The 20,946-nt window shown below is 47.8% G+C and overlaps 1 protein-coding gene across 1 annotated transcript in view; it reads right to left on the bottom strand.

The window, feature by feature from the left end:
* The window catches only part of WIPF3 (WAS/WASL interacting protein family member 3), an 82,773-nt gene extending 74,444 nt beyond the window's left edge, over positions 1-8,329 (bottom strand). The window contains exon 1 of the mRNA XM_029589202.1: positions 8,115-8,329. The gene's annotated coding sequence lies outside the window, so the exon portion shown is untranslated. The remainder of the gene's footprint in view (positions 1-8,114) is intronic.
* Between the last annotated feature and the right edge of the window lie 12,617 nt (positions 8,330-20,946).

Below are 20,946 nucleotides of genomic sequence, written 5' to 3'. Positions count from 1 at the left end.
AGATGCCATTTTCTTCTGGCAGTGAACCAGTTCAGGAAGAAGTGACAGGTCAAACCACAAGATACCTGCACAAAGGAAATCCTCTAATGCTGTGCCTGTCCATCCAGGCCTAATGTCCCTAGGTGGGCTTGACCTCTGTCCTTGATTGCTGTGCCTGTCCGTCCAGGCCTTATGTCCAGTCCTAACGGCTGAATCCTCGCTGCAAGGGGAAACCTCTGTCTCTGGCAATTCAAACTAGTAATCCTTCACAGCATGGATCCTTAAATAAAACAAACAGTTTTCTTTAGTTTCAGGGCAGAGAAGAGAACTTCCTCCGTCTTGCTTATGAAGTCATGATCTGTTTGCAAATGCTTAAATCCTAACAATTTGTACCATTATATACTCTAGGGGCCAACCCATTCCACAGAGCCCTTTCCTGCTCAAAGAAAGGGAACTCTCCCCGGTGTTGCAGCCTATTTCTTAGCACCGGTTGACCCATGTTAAACCTCTGTTCACATGGCACCCTACTCCACGTCGCCACGCTTTGAAGGCTCGTGCTCCACTCTAGGGCGAACCCATTCTAGGGAGCCCCTTTCCTGCACAAAGGAAAGAGAACTCTCCCTGGGTGTAGCCAGCCTGTATCTACCCTCTCACCCATGCTGAACTGCTGTTTACATGGAAACCTCCTCCGCCTCAAAAATTTTCGTTTGTATATCTGCTAACTCCACCAGATTTTAAAAGACCAGCGAGAGCTCACTAGACACCAACAGAAACACCCCACTCTAGGGGTGAACCCATTCTAGGGAGCCCTTTCCTGCACAAAGGAAAGAGAACTCTCCCCGGGTGTAGCCAGCCTGTATCTACCCTCTGCCTTGCTGCCATACACCAGATGACTCACTCAACTCCTTGTGGTGTTCTTGCCACTATCATGGTTGATCAGTGCATTGGTGCTAGTCTTTCTGCTTGCTATGTTCACCCTTCATTGTACTGTAGGATGTTGATGCCACTTGTCTTGCTGCTTTGCCTATCGTGCTGCCTTCGAGGGTTCATGCATCTGTTATCGGTGCTCTCTTTTGAAGCTGTGGTGTGTTTTTCACACTCTCGCTGCTGCTTTGCACCTCTATTAAAACACTCTTCTTGCCACTCCTGGTACCCCTTTGCCCCTTTAAAGTACCTTAGGCTATTCATACCACTTTGGTGCCACTTTGCCACAGTCCAAGTACCTTGGAGCTCTTTTCTTGTTCTGATGATTGCTCCTCAGAAGTTTCATCAAAATTGATAATAAAACCCCAATTCTGCAGCCAAAAATAGGTTGCAAATACTTCCCCCCATTGACATTAATGGGAACCGGAAAATGAATAACACGTATCAACATATCGGGGTCACCATTGAACGAATGCAACATATTTGCCCGCCGAATACGAATGCCGAATCGGATGAATCCGTACCCTCTACACATCCCTAATAACCCCTCCCTGCACATTGCCAACATCCAGCATTTCTATTAGGATATACTGACTCGAGTCAAGGTGGGATCAGGTAAGCTCTGTATAGAATTTTATACTGTTATTTTAAGAACATAAGTTGCCTTATGGGTCAGACCGAGGATCCATCAAGCACAGCATCCTGTTTCCAACAGGGGCCAACCAGGCTACAAGTACCTGGCAAGTACCCAAACATTAACTAGATCCCATCCTCTCTCTCTCTCTCCCCCCCCCCCCCCATTTCCATCCAATGCTGATCTTCTCCCGGCCTATACCACTCTGCAAGTTTATTAAATTGTGAACCATGGTAATGTGCATAACATATTCTGAATTACGGAGATATAGAATGCATTTGAAATAATATTAAAAAGGGAATAGGGGGAAAGGGGGCTCTTAAATTTATTCCTTAAATATGTCTCAGTTCATTTGAAGGTCTTGTTGCAGGGTTATTAAAAGAGGAAATCATATTACTGCTACATACTTAGTTTTAAATGTTGTATAAGAAAAATTATTGGGTTGTACCAGATTGATGTCTATGATTGACAGTAAACGTAATGGAGTGTGCTGGTTATTAGAAGAGGCTAAGAATTACAAACTAGCTAAAAGACAGGAAACAAAGAGTAGGATTAAATGGACAATTTTCTCAGTGGAAGGGAGTGGGCAGTGGAGTGTCTCAGGGATCTGTATTGGGACCCTTACTTTTCAATATATTTATAAATGATCTGGAAAGAAATACTACGAGTGAGGTAATCAAATTTGCAGATGATACAAAATTGTTCAGAGTAGTTAAATCACAAGCAGATTGTGATAAATTTCAGGAAGACCTTGTGAGACTGGAAAATTGGGCATCGAAATGGCAGATGAAATTTAATGTGGATAAATGCAAGGTGATGCATATAGGGAAAAATAACCCATGCTATAGTTACACAATGTTAGGTTCCATATTAGGTGCTACCACCCAAGAAAGAGATCTAGGCGTCACAGTGGATAACACATTGAAATCATCGGTTCAGTGTGCTGCGGCAGTCAAAAAAGCAAACAGAATGTTGGGAATTATTAGAAAGGGAATGGTGAATAAAACGGAAAAATGTCATATTGCTTCTGTATCGCTCCATGGTGACACCGCACCTTGAATACTGTGTACAATTCTGGTCGCCGCATCTCAAAAAAGATATAAATTGCGATGGAGAAGGTACAGAGAAGGGCTACCAAAATGATAAGTGGAATGGAACAGCTCCCCTATGAGGAAAGACTAAAGAGGTTAGGACTTTTCAGCTTGAAGAAGAGACGGCTGAGGGGGGATATGATAGAGGTGTTTAAAATCATGAAAGGTCTAGAATGGGTAGATGTGAATCGGTTATTTACGCTTTTGGATAACAGAAAGACTAGGGGGCACTCCATGAAGTTAGCATATGGCACATTTAAAACTAATTGGAGAAAGTTCTTTTTCACTCAATGCACAATTAAACTCTGGAATTTGTTGCCAGAGGATGTGGTTAGTTCAGTTAGTATAGCTGTGTTTAAAAAAGGATTGGATAAGTTCTTGGAGGAGAAGTCCATTACCTGCTATTAATTAAGTTGACTTAGATAATAACCACCGCTATTACTAGCAACAGTAGCATGAAATAGACTTAGTTTTTGGGTACTTGCCAGGTTCTTATGGCCTGGATTGGCCACTATTAGAAACAGGATGCTGGGCTTGATGGACCCTTGGTCTGACCCAGCATGGCATGTTCTTATGTCTTAGAATCAGAAGGCTTGCCTCTGTCATAGCTGTTTGCTGTGACCTTGGGCAATCACTTTATCTTCACATGCCTCAGCTACCTACTTAGATTGCAAATTCCTGGGGGAAGATCAACTCTGAGGCCACTGGACACCAATGGTGCTATGTAAAATTAAAATCTTATTATATTAGGGTGGGGAGGATGGCCGCTATGTAAGTGCTTTGTAGCTTCCAGCGCATACGAGCTCAGTTTACTACTAAAATAATCTTTCATGTTAATTGGAAGGTTTTGCAGTGAGCAAGAGAGGATGGAAGATTGCGGCTGATTGACTAACATAATAAATAATGGATCCAAACACAGAATTAACAAAAAAAAAAAAAGTTTCCACTTTTAGCTTAGAATGGAGAAGCAAGAATCAAAAGTAAAAAAAAATACAAAAATGATCCGCTTCTTACTGTTGAGAAAAATTATGGACTTAAAAAAATTGTTCTTCTTGACTAGTAAGCCAAGTTAGGTATAGCAATTCAGTCTCCCCTTCTCCCCAAACCAAGAGCCTGGCCCACCCCACACTTCCCAGCCACTGGCTCTCTCCTTCTGCAGAGCCTCCATTCCCCCTCCAACCTTACAGAGGCACTAGGGGGTGGGTGAGGTGAAAGGGCCAAGCTTTCCTCAGACCCTGGTACATGTGCACCCCAAGCCCACCAGTAGGTGCTGCTGTCCTACCATGGCTGGGAATCCCGGCGCTGCGATTGATGCAGCTAAGGCAGCTCGTTTTGAAGATAACCACCGATATTTTACTGCTTGTGGAAGGGGAGATGGGGCCCCAGAAGATCTGAAGGTGGGGGGAGTCCCAAGATGACGCACCCACCAAGGATGATCCTCAGGCAAGAAATTCAATAACAAAAAAAAGCAGAATGGTAAGACAACAGCTCGTACAGGATAACATTGAATACAGCACCACACTGCAGTCCGAAGGCCGTGCGGCCTTGTTCTTTTAGCCAGTGCAAGGCTGTCCACTGGGGCTTCGGCTGAGCTCGTCTAAGAGCTGGTGAAGTGCACCAGAGGTGGCAGAAATTACACAGATCTCTTAGAACTACTTTGATTTACTGTAATTCACAACAGGGTCTAAACAAGAACATCCTTCCAACATTTCACAACAGTATTACAGCCACGACCTTTTTCAGCTGTGGTATGGCAAATTCCCTTTTCAAGATTTTACAGTAAATCTCAGTAGTTCTGTGGGAACTGTGTAACTTTACCTTTTTGCCACCAGTGGTCCACTTTAGCAGCTGTTAGACAAGCTCAACTGAACCCACACGGCCAGTCTCCCGCTCTCTGGGAAACAAGGCCACACAGCCTTCATGTTGTAGTGTAGTGCTGTGTACATAAGAACCTTCATTTTCATTTCTTTTTTTTTTTTTTATTTTGCCTGGAAATGTCAATGTTCTGACAAAAAAACATCAGTGGAAAAATGATATAATCCAGGAAAAAAAAATTAGTGGAAGTGTCACTTTTTCAATTCTAACATTGAAATTCCCAGGCAAAATAAAATAAAAACTGAAATGAAGATCCCTATGTATACATGTCATCCTTTAGGACAGAGCTTCCCAAACTGTGGGTCGGGATCCCAAACGGGGTCACAAAACCTCCAGCCAGGGTCACAAATGCCTCAAAGGGTCGTCCTCTCCAGACATCACCAGCAGCAGAAGTAGTGGAAATCAGCATGGGATCTTTGAGCTAGCATGCACCCAGGTCCTGCAATGGTCCTGCTCTCACTTGAGTTTCCACGTTAACAGGAAGCCATGTGTAAGAAGGGACTGGGGACACTGCAGGGCCTGTGAGCTTTTACTGGCTCACAGACCCTGTGCTGACTGCTGCCAGTTTCAGATCAACATCAGACATTAGACCAGCCATTGAGGAAGAGTGGGCAGAGTGTGCACAGGTCTGTGCAGGTTGTCACTTCTCTATGTTCTCCCATCACTGAACTTACCCAAGAGAAAAATGTTGCCCCTGTCATCAGCCTGCCCTCTCTTCCCATTAGCTGTCATCCACTTATTGCCTGAGGCCCAAAGGAAAATGTTGCTGCTGATCCTAGTCAAGGGGATGTTTTGATGGGGGCTATTTGAAGGAAGAGATCAGATACAGGAAGGGTTGGATCAGTGGGAGAGGGATTGGCTGTGGAAGGTGAGAGGGGAGATGCAAGAGAGGAGATAGGGGTGAGAGTTATCAACTGGGGGGGGGGGTATGTGAGAAAAGAGAGAGGAAGGGGATGACAGATGATCAATTGAGGTTACAAAAATGGCTTGGACGTTAGAGAAATTCAGTGGGGAGGATATAAAAAGCTGGAGAGAGGGAAGGGGAGAGGAACCGGGGCATGTAAGAGGGGATCAGCTGGAGGGCCAGAGGTTGAGAGGCCCTCTGGAGGGGGATGGAGGTTGAGAGAGGGGATCAGTTGGAGTGCAGGAATGGTGAATGGAGGGATTGTTGGAGGCGAACGACACCCTCGCCAATTAGGTTTGGTTGTCCTCTGGGGTCGTGTGAATTTTCACATGCTAAAATGGGGTCGCATTGGCTAAAAGTTTGGGAAGTCCTGCTTTAGGAGCTATGGTCTTACATTCTGCTTGTCGCTCTTGAATTTTCTTGCTAGCACTGAAAGCATTTTCAAAGCTCACGGGCTGAATGAAGGCACTTCCTGCCTGCTAATCTCACGAGGCCAGCAGCCAGAAAGTATTGGTGCTCAACCAGCAAGTTTCAGAAAAGCTTGCAATGCTGGGATGGTGCTGCCAGCAGTGCTCATCCCACCAGCTGCAAAGACAGAAGATGCTGCCCGCCTGACCCCCTGCAGGAAGGAAGGGAGGGAGGAGGAGAAAGGAGGTCTGGGCTGGGTAGAGAGAAAAACACCATGGGCACCCTCTGTGCTTTCCTCAGCCGATACCTTTTTTCTTACAGAATTACTACCCAAGTACATTCCAACTAACATGCAATCTTCAATCTGCCTCCATTGCAGATAAAACTTGGGAGGTGTCCAACCTCTGACTGTCTTCAAACTACAAACAAGCTTGCCAGAGTCTGAATGTAACTGTTGGAGTTACAGCTCTAGGAAGCACTAACACTTCAACAGTGCTTGCTTCAAAAAAGAAGTGGGATTCCCACAGCAGCAAAAATAATAATAAATGACAATAACCACCTCCAGCTTCCTGGCTATTGTGGGACAGTCTGGAGACGTTACATTACAAAGTGAACTAATCCATTTCTCCTTTGGATAATCGCATTGCTCCACAAAACATGCAAGGCCTTCTCAAACAATTAGATTTTTGCCCTCCCATGCTTACCATCCTTCCGGAAAGGCACCCGACACGACCACGATCAGAGTAGGGTGTTGTATTTCCCACCTCAGGGAACTCTGAAGACATGCTGCTCCCTTCTCTACCTCTTTCAGAAAAAACACAGACCCACTCTGGATCTTATTCTTTGCTTAGGCTGGTCCACCACGGCCTAGACTAAACCACGTGGAGTCTCTTTCCACGGATCTGCCTGGAGGCAGGATACCAGTATTTCAGTAAGCCAAAGGGCTACAGTTCTGAAAAGAAACACTTCAAACAAATGTTCACCCCGTTACTCCTGCCACCCTCCCACCTCTTCCTTCTCCACAAAGCCTATGGTATGCCTGAGAGGTTCATGGAACCCTCATTGGCTTTTGGGTTGTAAGGATGTTGCCTCCGATGTGATCTCTCTGCGCCGCTCTTTGGCTGGCAGGACTGGTGGGCAGCTGCCTCCCCTCCCTCCTCGTTCCCTAGTGCACCCTCTACCTGGCCGCATGATCTCGGCCCAGACAGCCTTGACCTCTTACACTGCAGCTCTACAGCCTGAGCCCTAAAGCCAGCTACTTCAATATGGCTTTTGAAGTCATTTTATTTTTGGAGGTCCTGTTATTTTGCTATAGCTCCAGAAGCGGAAAAAGCCCAGTAACAGACTGAACCGATTTCTGCTTGTACAGTATTTTTGAAACGTGCTCAGGGGATACAAAATGATATAGTGTCTTGATGTCCTGAGATTCAGGAAAAAAAAAAAAAAAAAAAAAAAGTACTGCAAGAAAGAAAATCCCTCAATCTAGTCAAGCCACTCCCACCATATCACCAGTGTTTTCTAATTCCTCATGGAGCTATTATGACTCTGCCTTCCTGTGACCTGTTCATCACTTATCCACTTATCATTGTTTTCATACAAGCCACACCAACAAGAATATGTAACCTAAAAGTCTAGTCTACCACTCCAACATCTCTGCCTACCGTCCCCAAATAATAATGTGTGATGGGGCAGTGCTGAACTGCTGGCCCAGCAGCATCCTACAAAAAGTTTCGGCTTTATTTATTTTACCTACTTTTACCACGATCTCCCCGAATCGGAGTTTAGTATATATTTGCCTATATATATATAGTAGGCAAAATAAATAAAGCCAAAACTTTTTGTAGGATGCCGCTGGGCCAGCAGTTCTGCATATATATTAAGTGTGTGGATGTATATATCCACACTGGCCTATACACATGCCAACTGGTCTCCCATAACGGAAGACAACCATCTGCAGGTGGGCATCTCCCGGGAGAAGAGTCGAGCTGGGGGGGCTGCAGAGAGTGCGAAAGGACTCGGAAGGAAGGAGAATCCACGCGCCCTGGGTTAGGCTGAGGAGGACTCGTTCTAGTTACGGGGCCGCCCTTTCGCTGGCACGAGGGAAGGTCGGGGGCTGGAGCCCTGCCCTTTGCCAACACTGTTTCTCCCCCCCCAGCAAGCGGAGACGGTGGAGCCGCGCTGCCCCCGAAAGCGGAGCAGGAGCGCCCCCTCCCCCTCGCGGCGGGACACCGAGCGCAGCCCCCGTCCGGCGCGCACGGAAGGAGGGAGGCGGCGCTCGGGGCCGGCTCCCCCGACTTACTTTTCGCAGTGTTCGGGGAGCTCCTCGGCCGCTGCCGCTGCGTCTCGCCGGCCTCGCTCGCTCTCCCTCACTCACTCTCGGTGCTAGGGGCGGGGCCGCTCCGCCTCTTCCCACCTGCAGCACCAGCTGCTGCCACCCAAGCCCCGGGGCGGCGTGCGCTGCTCCAACGCTGCCATCAGGGGCCGGGCCCGGGCTCGGGCCCAGTTCAGACCGGTATTCTCTCCCCCCACCCCCGAAAAAAAAAAAAAAATCTAGTGGGATGTTTGATTCTTAAATGTGGCTCTTTCGAGAGAATGCCCCACTGCTCATTTAGGAGAAATTTTGCCTGCACTGTTTTCCTTTACAGCTTATCCACCTGTTAGACTTCTCATTTCCAAACTGTCTCCTTTCGCCCCTCCCTCCCTCCAGTATCCCTTACTGATTGCTGTCCCCTAACTTGCCCTTAGTTTACACCACCACCATCTTGGGGCAAAATAGTAATTAAAGCAAAACTGTTATAGTATGAGTTGATAACTATATTTATTAAGTGCATGACCAGGTATCTCAGTACGAGATTGCATTCCCTACGATATAAATCGTGGGAGCTTGCACGTCCCGCTATTCTTTCACTCACGTGCCCCAGCATTCAGAGATCATTCTCACACTGAGATGATGCTCTCTTCTATTACTTGGCTTTGGTGCCCGAGAGAGAGGCCATAATGTCCTCTCCCTAGATAGGTATTTGTATCCCTATGGGAGGCCCACCTAGTAACTCGAGGTGAGGGTTAGGTATTAGTGTAGAGGTTAGGGGCCACTTTGACATTCAACGTGAGACGTACGAACAGAACAGTGGTCTCTTGTGAAGATTTGATGACCTACGGAGAGAGGAAACTCACCCAAAATGAGATTGGTGCAGTGTTCTCTCCACGTAGCTTGATGTTACCCAGGGAGAGAGTCCCACTCCCGCCCCTAGCTCCTCCTCTTTTTCAGATTTGAATCACACCAATACAATATGGTGCTATTGCATGCGTTAAGGGCATTCTTGCATGCGATAAGCCCTTAACGCATGCAAAAACACCTTAGCTCATTTTGATAAATGACCCCCTTAGATTGAAAGTTCTCTGGGGATAGGGAAATACCTACAGTACCTGAATGTAATCCACTTTATTTATTTATTTATTTATTTATTTATTTATTTAGCATTTGTTTATATACCGAGGTACAGCTGACATAGCCTTCACTCCAGTTTACATTATAACAAACCAGTTACATTTAAATTCATAACAGTGTGACAGAGAATGAATCAGAACATCAACCTAATAAACGAAGGTTGACCGACGTGCCGCAAATACGCAGTAGAGAGCAGCTCTACCGCGCATGCGAGCACGTCGGTCACAGTGTGCCTCTTAAAAATAAAAATGGCGCTGTAGGAGCGGCGGCCCGAAGACCCGCCGCCCGAAGACCCGGAACGGCGGCCCGAAGACCGGGAGCGGCAGCGGCGGCCCGAAGACCCGTGCAGGAGCGGCGGCGGCACCGGCCCGAAGACCCGGAGCGGCAGGAGCGGCGGCCCGAAGACTCGGAGCGGCGGTGGCATGCGCGCGAGGGAGGGACTCTCCCTCGCGCGCATGCCACCGCCGCTCCGAGTCTTCGGGCCGCCGCTCCGGGTCTTTGGGCCGGTGTCGCCGCTCCCGCCGCTCCGGGTCTTCGGGCCGCCGCCGCCGCTCCGGGTCTTCGGGCCGCCGCTCCGGGTCTTCGGGGGAGATCGACTGAGGGGAGGAGGGAGGGGGGAGAGAGGAGTGACTGAGGGGAGGGGGGAGAGAGGAGTGACTCAGGGGGGGAGGGAGGAGTGACTGAGGGGAGGAGGGAGGGAGGAGTGACTCAGGGGAGGGGGGAGAGAGGAGGGACTGAGGGGGGAGGGAGGAGTGACTGGGGAGGGGGGAGGGAGGAGTGACTGGGGGGAGGGGGAGAGAGGAGTGACAGGAGGGAGGGGGAGAGAGGAGGGAGGAGTGACTCGGGAGGGGGGAGAGAGGAGTGACTGACTGAGGGGGGGAGGGAGGAGTGAGGAGGGGAGGGGGGAGAGAGGAGTGACTGACTGAGAGGGGGGGAGGGAGGAGTGACTGGGGGGAGTGACTGGGGGAGGGGGAGATAGGAGTGACTGAGGGAGGAGGAGGGAGGGGGGAGTGACTGAGGGGAGGAGGGGGAGTGACTGAGGGGAGAGGGGAGAGAGTGGGGGAGGTGGGAGGGAGAATGAGGGGGAAGGAAATGATCCAAAAAAAATGTTAATGTAGCCCGTTTTAACAGGCTTAACGGCTTGTTAACTTAATAAAAGACAATAAATACATTGAACAATACATTGAACAATAGATATGAGTGTAAGCAACACTTGAAGTTGACGGTTGATACCGTAAATGAGAAGAAAAGGTTTCTGCAAGATAGGACGAAAGACAGAAGGAGGGGATTGCTGGCATAAAAGAACGTGAAGGTGGATATGAAAAAGATTTATGTTCTGTTGTCATTGGGTGAGCAGCCATTGTAAGACTGTGAAAGTAGCCAATCTTTAAGATCTTTTTTAAAAGATTTAAAGTTTTCTTGCGAATTGAGGTGTTGAGGTAGTGAGTTCCATAATTTTGGGCCTACGATAGAGATGGCTCTATTTCTAATGGAGGATAATTTGGCTTGAGGTAATGAAGGGACATCCAGCTGAACTTTATATGTAGATCTTGTTGTACGTGAAGATTTATGTAGGTGTATAATATTGTCCAAGGCAGAGTAGTCAGCTTTGTGAATTGATTTGTGTAGGATTGTGAGTACTTTGTACTCTATTCTTTTTTTAACTGGTAGCCATTGTAAGTTGTGGAGTACTGGGGATATATGGTCGGCTTTTCTTTTACCAGACAGGACTCTGGCAGCTGCATTTTGGAGTAACTGCAGTGGTCTTAAGGTTGAATTAGGGAGGCCTATCAGAAGGGAGTTGCAGTAGTCCAAACTGGAGAAGATGAGGGCTTGAAGAACGGTTCTGAAATCCTGGGGATGAAACAGCGGTTTTAGGTGTTTGAGTATTTGAATTTTGTAGAAGCCTTCTCTTGTTTTTGTTGTGATGTGCTTTTTAAAATTTAGCTCATTATCTAGCCAGAAACCCAGGTCTTTAACGTTGTCTTTGAGTTGAATTTGAATGTTGTCAAATTGGAAGGGTGGAGTGGAAGTTATACCAAAGTTTTTTCTTGTAATTAGTATATATTCTGTTTTGCTCATATTTAAGCATAATTTTAGATTGTTCAGCAGATTTTGTATTGCTTTTAGGTGTGAGGCTGCTTTTGACATTGTTTCTTCTAAAGACGAAGTAATGGGAATGAGTAGTTGTATGTCATCAGCATACATGTAGAAAATGATGTTAAGGCTTGTTAAAAGATGGCATAAAGGAAGAAGGTAGATATTAAAGAGAATAGGTGATAAAGCCGACCCTTGAGGAACTCCAGTATCCAGAGGGATGGCCTCAGATGAAAAGTTGTTGTAGGAAACTTTGAAAAATCTGTTTTTAAGGAAAGAGGAAAACCAGTTGAGGGTTTTTCCAGCGAGCCCGATGGATTCCAGGCTAAAAATAAGCCTTTTGTGGTCCACAGTGTCAAAGGCTGCTGACAAATCGAGGAGGATCAGAAGGTGATCTAGTTTGTTATCGAAGCCTCTTAATAAGGTGTCAGAAAGATTGAGTAGTAGGGGGTCTGTACTGAGGTTTTTTCTAAAACCGTGTTGTGTGGGAAATAGAATTTTGTGGTCGTCCAGGTGTTCATTTAGTTGTTTCAGAACCGCCTTTTCTGTCAATTTAGCAAAAAGGGGAAGGTTTGATATTGGGCGGGTAGTTGTTTAAATCTTTTGGGTTGAGGTTTTTTTTCTTAAGTAGTGGTGTGATTGTAGCAATTTTTAGTTTAGTAGGAAGCTCGCCCTCAGTAAGAGATTTGTTGATGATTGCTGCTATTGTTGGGGCTAAGGGATGAGCAATTTCCTTTAAAGCTCGGGTTGGGATGGTGACTTTGAAGTGCTGAAAAAAAAAGTGCGAAAAGTGGAATATACATCTAATAAATAAAATAAATAAATACATATTAAAATCACTCCTTTGTTCCTGTGCCTGTTCTGCTGCTAATTTCGGTAGGAAGTTACTCCTATTGGACTTCCTCTGCTGACAATTTCTCCTCATCTTTCAGAATAGTGCTAATTCTCTTATCTAATGTAAACCTAGGATTCAAACCTTGCTTCCTCTTTTCCATGCTTGTCTCCACCTCAGGCTGCTCAGAATCTTGGAAGTAACAGCATATAAATGTTTTAAATAAATAATTGATTCTCACTCTTGCTTTCCCTTTTCTGTCACAGTCCAAATCTTTTTGACCATTTCACCCCTGCAGTTTCCCACATCCCTTCATTCTCTTCAGCTTCCATCTCCTAGTATATCTCTTCTAGCCTCCCTCCAGCTCACCCACTCCAATTTTCCAGCTCCTCTTTACCCCCTCCAGCCTCTGCACCTGTCACGGATTTGAGCTTTTGGGCTGCAGTGTGGTTGACACAGCCTAGCAGGTGAATCTACTAGGCTCACGCCAACAGCTGGTGGATTCGCTCTTACAAGGACTGAATCAAGGGCATCACCTATACCAGCTTCGTTTTCCGCAAGTTGATCCCTTGGGTTCCAAGGGGCCAGCAGGGCTTAGGCGAGCTCCTGTAAGGAGCTGTCAGATGTAGTCGAGTCTTGGGCAGAGATCAGGGAAGGCAGTGAGCAAACGATACCTGACCAGGCCAAGATCGGGGCAGACAGCAGGCAGGCAGGTCAAGGTCCAAGCTGGGGTCAGGGCAGGTGGCAGTCCAGAAGAGTAGTCAATGTCCGTAGCAAGGGTCAGAACCAGGAGTCAGGCAGAGACGGGCCACCAAGACAAAGATAAGGCTCTGGAGACCAGCACACAAACAGGATAAGGCAAGACAAGATAAGCAACACGCATTGGAAAGCAGAAGGACCTGTTGTTGAGGCATTTGTTTGTTGTAGCACCAGGATTTAAATAACAAGGTTGATGACATCTCAGCGAGCACTGGCTGACGGGTTTCCTGCAGCGGGATCTTTAAGAGGTGCTGCGCTGTGCACCGCGTACCTAAGGAGGCCCAGGGAACATGGCAGGATGGTGTTTTAGCTGTGTTGGCAGCATGAGGAGCTGGGAGTTAGGGCGGCCAGCCACAACATTACAGCACCTCTCTTGTCCCATCCAGCTCCAAGTTCTTATCAATTACCCTCTTCATCCTCCAACACTCCCCTTACTTTGCTTCTTACCTCTTCCAGCTCCCACTCTTCAGGTTTAAGCTCCACCTCCACCTCCATCTCCCTCTCCTGACATCCTCAAACCTCCAGCTCTCCTTATGCTGGCTAGGCCTCATCTCCTACCTTTCACCCTGTAACTCCCATTTTCACCCTCCTCCTGCTTCCAGCTCCTCCTCTCTGGTATCCAGCTCCTTCTCATCCCTTTCCCATCACCATACTCCATCTCCCACTTCCAGCCTCCATCTCCTCTGTCATTCCCCTCCACACTTCACCAGCTTTTTTTCTCTCCCTCATATTCTAACAGTCATTTCTTCCAACTTCTCTCCAGTTTTCTCTGATCCTTCTCCAGCTTCTAGTTCAATCATTATCCCATCTCCTCATCACCCATCCAGTCTCCGGCTTTCCTTGTGATTCCTATCAGCCTCTTTTTCCCACCCTTTTCCTCCAGCCTCTATTTCCCCTTCACACCCTCCAACCTCCAACTTCCACCTCACCCCCTTCAGCCTCTCGATTCCTTTCTCAGTCCCCTCCTGTTCTCCCTCAAGGATGGGATGCAACCCTTGGATGTATTTCATCCGGCCTCCAGCAGCAACAGCAGTAGCATGATCTGGTCCACAGCAGCGATGATAGAAGGAGCTTGATCTAGCCTGCAGTGACAATGACATGAGAGTTATCTGCCATTACCACCTTCTCAGATACTTGAAGTCAGGAATGCAGTAGCAGCACATCATATTGGCATGGGCAGAGTATGCCGGTGCAAGGCCACCATTGATTGGCTGTTTTACGCATTGCTGGTGTTAGTGTTGTGTTACGTCCCTCACCTCTGATCCAAAGCGACTCCAGCATAGCCTCTGGCAGCATGCTGTTCCAAGAACCCAGGATAGAACTTCCTCCAATTATGGACCACCTTTATAGGTTCCCCTAGCTGATACTTCCTATGGCACTGGCTGATGATGTCACATCCTCCTGGAGTATATAAGGAAGTGTCTTGTAACCAGCCAGCACCTCACCCACAGGTCTCCTGGTGCCCTTGTGTTCCCAGTGTGTGTTGCTAGTCTTGTCTTGTCCCTGCCTTGTACCTTGTTCTATGCTCCCTGGTGTGGTTCCTTACCTTGTCTCTAGCTACTCTGTGCTCTGTTCGTTGTCCAGTTTCTTGCCTGTCTCCTCTCATTCCAGTTCCTGCATGTTCCCTTCCTTGCTTGTCCTGTTGGTTCTGTTTGTCTTGTCTGTTCTGTCTGTCTCGGACTGCTTACCTGGATCCTAACCCTAGCCTGGCTTCTGTCCTCCTGCTACCTGCCCTGACCTCTGGCTTGTTACCTGTTTTGCTGTCTACTGCCTGCCTCAACCCATGCTAGCTTAGACTCTTCTCTTGGATTGTCCTGGGGACCCACCTAAGTCTCACCTAAGGGTTCAACTTGCAGGGAAGAGCTGATATAGGTGAAGCTCCAATTGGTCCTGCCATAGGGTTTTCTCTGCCAGCTGATGGGGTGGGCCTAGTGGGCTTGCTCACTAAGCAGCATCAACCACCCCTCGGCACTAGGGGTCCACTTCTCCAACAGCCATTATGCATTGCTTGTGCAGGTGGAGCCACTTGGGTCGAATACAGGGAGAGAGGCTGCAGCACAGAATAAGGAGCTTTCGGCCATCATGGAGGGTGGTGCAGGTCAAAGAGTAGAAGGCATTGGTGAAACAGTTGTTGGTTTTGCGGGGCAGCTAGGAAAAGCCAGAAAGGATGATATTTCCTAGAGCTTCCAGCCATGCCAGATTTCTTCAGAGCTGTGGGTGAGGTAGCCTGGACATGATCCCTAAGGATGCAGTCTTTGGTGACGCAGATTGCAGAAATTCTAATAATTATAACCCAGATGTCAAGTCTGAATGTCTCTCCCTGGATTCGGGTCTCCAGAGGGGGCTGTTTTGCTCACTCCATGAATTTGGCATGTCGCAAGAGAGTGGAGTGAGAGGAAGGGAAAAAGGAAAATGGGTAGGGGTGGGGGAAAGGGATGAGAAGGGGGAAGGAAGTGAGAGGGAGCAAGAGTGCATGGGGCGGAGTGGGTGACAAAGTAAAAGCACCACACACAAACCACCTATCCTGCCATCCATCCATCCATAGGCATCAGAACAGGGGGGGGCATGGCTGAGGGGGCCATGGCCCCGCCCCACCCAAGAATTCAGCCGGCAAGCTTTGGTGTTTCGCTCTCTCCCTCCCACCCAAACTAGGAGTGCACATTTCCCCTCTCTTTACTACCCGCCCTGGATAAAGAAGACATTGGTGGTAGTGGATGACGCAGTCTCACCCCCATCGCTCACTGGCTCATTTCATTTTGAAACGGAAGGAAGAGTCCTCTATTGCATCCTATATCCTCCCTCCTCAATTGGAGGCAGACATGTCTTCCTGGCCCCCAGCCCTCTCCTCTTTCTCTCCTGCCTCCTCTTCAGCCCCATCCCCCTTCTACTTCAGCTCCCACCTCTCTCCCTATCCCCATTTCTTCTTGCTCACTTCTCATCTCCCTGTTCTCCTCTCTTCAGTACCCTACATATCTGCCTGATCCCTCCTATTCCCCCTTACATCCCTCCCCATCTCCACTCTCTCTTGCTCTGGCCCTTTGTCCCATCCCCCTTCTCTCCTTTCGATCTCTCTGCTCTCTTCCGCCTGCTGCTACACACCTCCTCTTGCTCTTTTATCCCTGCTTCCACTCCTACTACTGTTGTTTTCTCCTTCTCCTGCTCCTGTCGTATCCAACTCACACAAAAAAAATGACAAAGGCTCAGCGGCTCCAACATAATATATTATTATATGGGCACTGCTGAGCCTTTGTCATTTTTCTTGTGAGGAATGTTATTTATCATAACGGCCTTCAGCCTTGGTACCCGATGATCTTCTCATCATATAGTACAGAATAGTCATTTAGTACTGACATTTCTAAGAATATAAGTTGCAATACTGGGTCAGACCGAAGGTCTATCAAGCCCAGCATCCTATTTCCAACAGTGGCCAATCCAGGTTACAAGTACCTGGCAAGTACCCCAAATATTAAGTAGATCCCATGCTACTAATGCCAGTAATAGTAATGGCTATTCACTATGTCAGCTTGATTAATAGCAGTTTATGGACTTCTCTTCCAAACTTATCTAAACTGTTTTTAAACCCAGCTATGCTAACTGCGCTAAACAAATCCTCTGGCAACAAATTCGAGAGCTTAATTGTGCATTGAAAAATAATTTCTTTGAATTTGTTTTAAATGTGCTACTTATTAACTTCTTGGAGTGCCCCCTAGTCCTTCTATTATTTGAAAGAGTAAATAACCGATTCACATTTACCCGTTCTAGTCCTCTTATGATTTTATAGACCTCTATCATATCCCCCCTCAGCTGTCTTTTCTTCAAGCTGAACAGTCCTAACCTCTTTAGCCTTTCCTCATAGGAGAGCTGTTCTATCCCCTTTATCATTTTGGTCGCCCTTGTCTATACCTTCTCCAGTGCAACTGTATCTTTTTTTGAGATGCGGCGACCAGAATTGTCCATATTACTCTAGGTACAGTCTCACCATGGAGCAATACTGAGGCATTATGACACTCTCCATTTAATTCTCCATTCCTCTCCTTATAATGACTAACATTCTGTTTGTTTTTTGACTGCCGCAAAACACTGAGCCAACGATTTCAATGTATTATCCACTCTAACGCCTAGATCTATTTCCTGGGTGGTAGCTCCTAAAATAGAAGCTAACGTCCTGTAGCTACAGCATGGCTTATTTTTCCCTACATGCATCTCCTTGCACTTATTCACATTAAATTTAATCTACCATTTGGACGCCCAATCTTCAATTCTCGCAAGGTCCTCCTACAATTTATCACAGTCCGATTGTGATTTAACTAATCTGAATAATTTTGTGTCATAATCAAATTTGATCACCTCACTCATTATATCCCTTTCTAGATCATTTATAAATATATTGAAAAGCATCGGTAGTCGATCTACCCACATCCAGAGGAATGAACACCATCTGGGTGACAGTGGTTTGATTTAGCAAGATGGCACACTTCGTGGCGCTTCCGGGCATACCCTCTGCATTGGAACTCGCTAAGCTTTTTATACAACACATATTACGTCTCCATGGTCTACCTTTACACATCGTATCCGACCGTGAATCTCAGTTCACGGCACGATTCTGGAAGGCCTTGTGTAAATTATTTGACATCTCTCTAGACTATACTTCAGCCTACCATCCACAGTCGAATGGCCAGATGGAATGGATGAATCGGACAATGAAGCAGTTTATTCGAGCCTATGTCACGTCCCGACAGAACAATTGGGCCAAATTGCTTCCATGGGCTGAATTTGCAACTAACTTTCATTCAGCTACATCTACTGGAAAGTCACCTTTTGAAGTGGTTTTTGGACGTTCCCCAATACCGCCACTTCCACTGAAGCTCTCAGTGATGTCCCCAGCAGCTCAATCAACTGCTGATGATATCCATAAACTATTGGTTCAGACTAAGGATATGCTAATCAAAGCGAGTGATCGTGCTAAGAAATACTACGATACACACCATGCGCAAGCTCCAGTCTTCAAGCCAGGAGACAAAGTCTGGTTGTCAACCAAGCACCTCAGACTCAAACTACCCTCCTCTCGGTTTGCTCCTCGCTACGTGGGACCATTTCCAGTCCTTCAACGTATTGGCAATGTCACCTATCGTCTGAAGTTACCACCTGGACTCAACATTCATAATGCCTTTCACGTTTCACTTTTGAAACCACTCACACTCAGCAAAATTTCTTCCAAATCTCAAGAACCTACCATCATCAATGCAGAAGACGACTTAGAATACAAGGTTGAAGAGGCTTTGGATGTTCGTAAAAGAGGCAAGACTTTTGAATACCTTCTGAAATGGGAAGGTTTGGGCCCTGAAGAAAATTCTTGGGAGCCTCAGACCAATATCTTGGGTAAAGAGATGCTTCATCAGTTTCACCTCGCGCATCCTTTGAAACCTAAGGCTGGTACCCGAAGAGGAGATCACCCTTTGAAGGGGGATACTGTTGCGTCTGTTGCTGCACGACGCCCTCACTCCGCCCTCTTTACTTCTGTGGCAACTCCCTCCGGGTCTGATGGGCGGTTAGCTGCCGTGGTGTCTCCTTGCCGTCTCCCTCCGGTGTCCCCGGACCGGCATAATGCGGAGGATCTGCCATGTTGCCTGATGACATAGAGCACGTGTGCACGCTCCGATTGATGTACCAGAAAGAGCGCGAACCTTGGGGGCATCCCTTTGGGATGACGTCATCCACTTCCAATATAAAAGGTCTCAGTATTCGCTAATGAATCGAGTTAGCAAAGGGGACTGCTGGGGATTGCTTTGGCTTTTCTCCCAAGCTACTCTGCCTCCTCGGACTTACCAGGGGTACCCGCTCCTCGGGGGCCTCGCTATCTTTTCAAGCCCCAGGATGTGCGTATGTCCCGGGGCTTGAAAAAGGGGGGTGGGGCAGGGTGGGGAGGGGGCGGGGCTGGAGCCTCCAGGCACAGCGGCCATTTGCTGCTGTGACCGGGATCATGGGCTGGCTGTTGGCTGGCGTACGCAACCTACGCCTGCCCGGAGGCAGGCACAACATCTAAGTTAAAGGTAAGGGGGGGGGGGGGGTTTAGGAAGGGCTGGGAGGCAGGTAAGGGAGAGGAAGGTGTGGGGGTGGAAGGAAAGTTCCCTCCAAGGCCTCTCCGATTTTGAAGCGGCCTCGGAGGGAATGGAGTAAGGCTGCACGGCTTGGCGCACGCAAGTTGCACAATTGTGCAACCCCTTGCGTGCACTGACCCTGGATTTTATAACATGTGCATGGCTGTGTGCGCATGTTATAAAATTGGGCATGGATTTGTGTGCGCCAGTTTGCGCACACAAATCTACGCCCACGTGTAACTCAATATCCGGCCCTATGCCTTTCTGGACATAATGTGCCACACCTCCCCACCACGTTGATCCTTCCTATCATTGTGATATAATTTGTACCCTGGTATAGCACTGTCCCATTGGTTATTCTCCTTCCACCAGGTCTCTGAGTTGCCAATTTTGCCTATTTCATCATTCACCGCTATAAAATTTCCAATCTTACTTCTGGTGGCATAGCCATGGTTGGACCTGGATGGGCCTTGGCCCACCCACTTTGGGCTCAGGCCCACACAACCAGGCCTGTTGGAGTAATGCTGTCATGGGTCCCATCCCCGTGATGGCAAAAAGGAGGGCCTCAGAAGCAAGAGCATTGCAGGATCCCATTCCAGCGGCAGCAAAGAGAAGAGCCGGAGCAGCAAGACCATCGCGGGATCCCATCCCCACAGCGGCGGAAGTAGAACTTTGGCTGTGCCTAATGGAAAGGCCCTGCATGTGTGTGGATGAGAATGGAAGCTTGAATATGTGGGTGTGTGTGAGTGGGAATGGGAGCTTGAATGTTTGTGTCTATGGGTGAGAATGGGAGCTTGAATGTGTGTGTGTGTGTGTGTGTGTGTGTGTGAGAATGGAAGCCTGGGTATGTGTGTATGTGTGGGGAGGATGAGAATGGGAGCCTGTGGTTATGTGTATGGAGGGGGGTGAGAATGGGAGCCTGTGGGTGTGTGTATGGGGGGGTGAGAATGGGAGTCTGTGGGTGTGTGTATGGGAGTCTAGGCTTATGTGCATGGGAGTAGGATGGGAGCCGGTGTGGGTAAGAATGGGAGCCACAGACATACATGCACTCTCACACACACACATGCACTCGCTCACTTTTCTTCTTCCACACAGATACATGCATTCACTCCTCTCCCTTTGCCACACCCCCCCACACACATGCACACTTATTCACTTCTCGCCCTCTTCCTCACCCATATGCACTTTCAATCTCTCTTCTCACTTCTATCTTCATTTCCCCAGGCCTGCAGGACAAGCACGTCACTTCCTCCTCCTTCTGCAGCTTCAGGCCCACTCTGCCCTTGTTTAATTTTCCATGCACGGCCCGATGCTGCTGCTCTTCCTGCGTCTGCAGTTTCTTGTTCCTCGTGGGGGTGGGGCTGTGCTTCTGCTTGTCTTGCTCTTGTTGCAAGGCCCCTCACTTCTCGTCCTCCTGCAGCATGGCTGCTGATGCTCCTCCTCCTTTGGATCCACACTGCTTCAGCTGTATTTTTTCTTTGGGCCTTCTTCAGCAGGTCACCTGGAGTTTTCAGGTGTTGGCCCAGAGACCCTGAAATTTGTTCAGAATTCCGAAGTCTCCGAGCCAAATCCGGAGAGTTCCCAGGTATGCTGATGCTTAAATCCTGACCAGCGCTCAAGCTCTGTTCTCAGCATCAAGAGACACCAGCAGGGACTCTCAAATGTGAAGGAGCCCCTTTCTGAGTACAGGGTAGTCACACATTTCTCTTTTTCAGCTACAGCATGAGCCCTGGAGAGTAGTAATTAAGGGGCAACATGCAGGGCATAGATAGCTGGGTCCCGTTTTGTGCCTCACACGCACTGTATCTCCTTCCCTGTCCCCTGCTGAGCCTTCTCCTTTGAGTCCTTCCATCCTCTCTTATTCCCAGGTGAAGTGACACAGGGAGAGCATGCACTG

The sequence above is a fragment of the Rhinatrema bivittatum genome, chromosome 2 (genome assembly GCF_901001135.1).
Source record: "Rhinatrema bivittatum chromosome 2, aRhiBiv1.1, whole genome shotgun sequence".
Classification (NCBI taxonomy): Eukaryota; Metazoa; Chordata; class Amphibia; order Gymnophiona; family Rhinatrematidae; genus Rhinatrema; species Rhinatrema bivittatum.
This window is presented reverse-complemented; position numbering and strand designations above follow the sequence as displayed.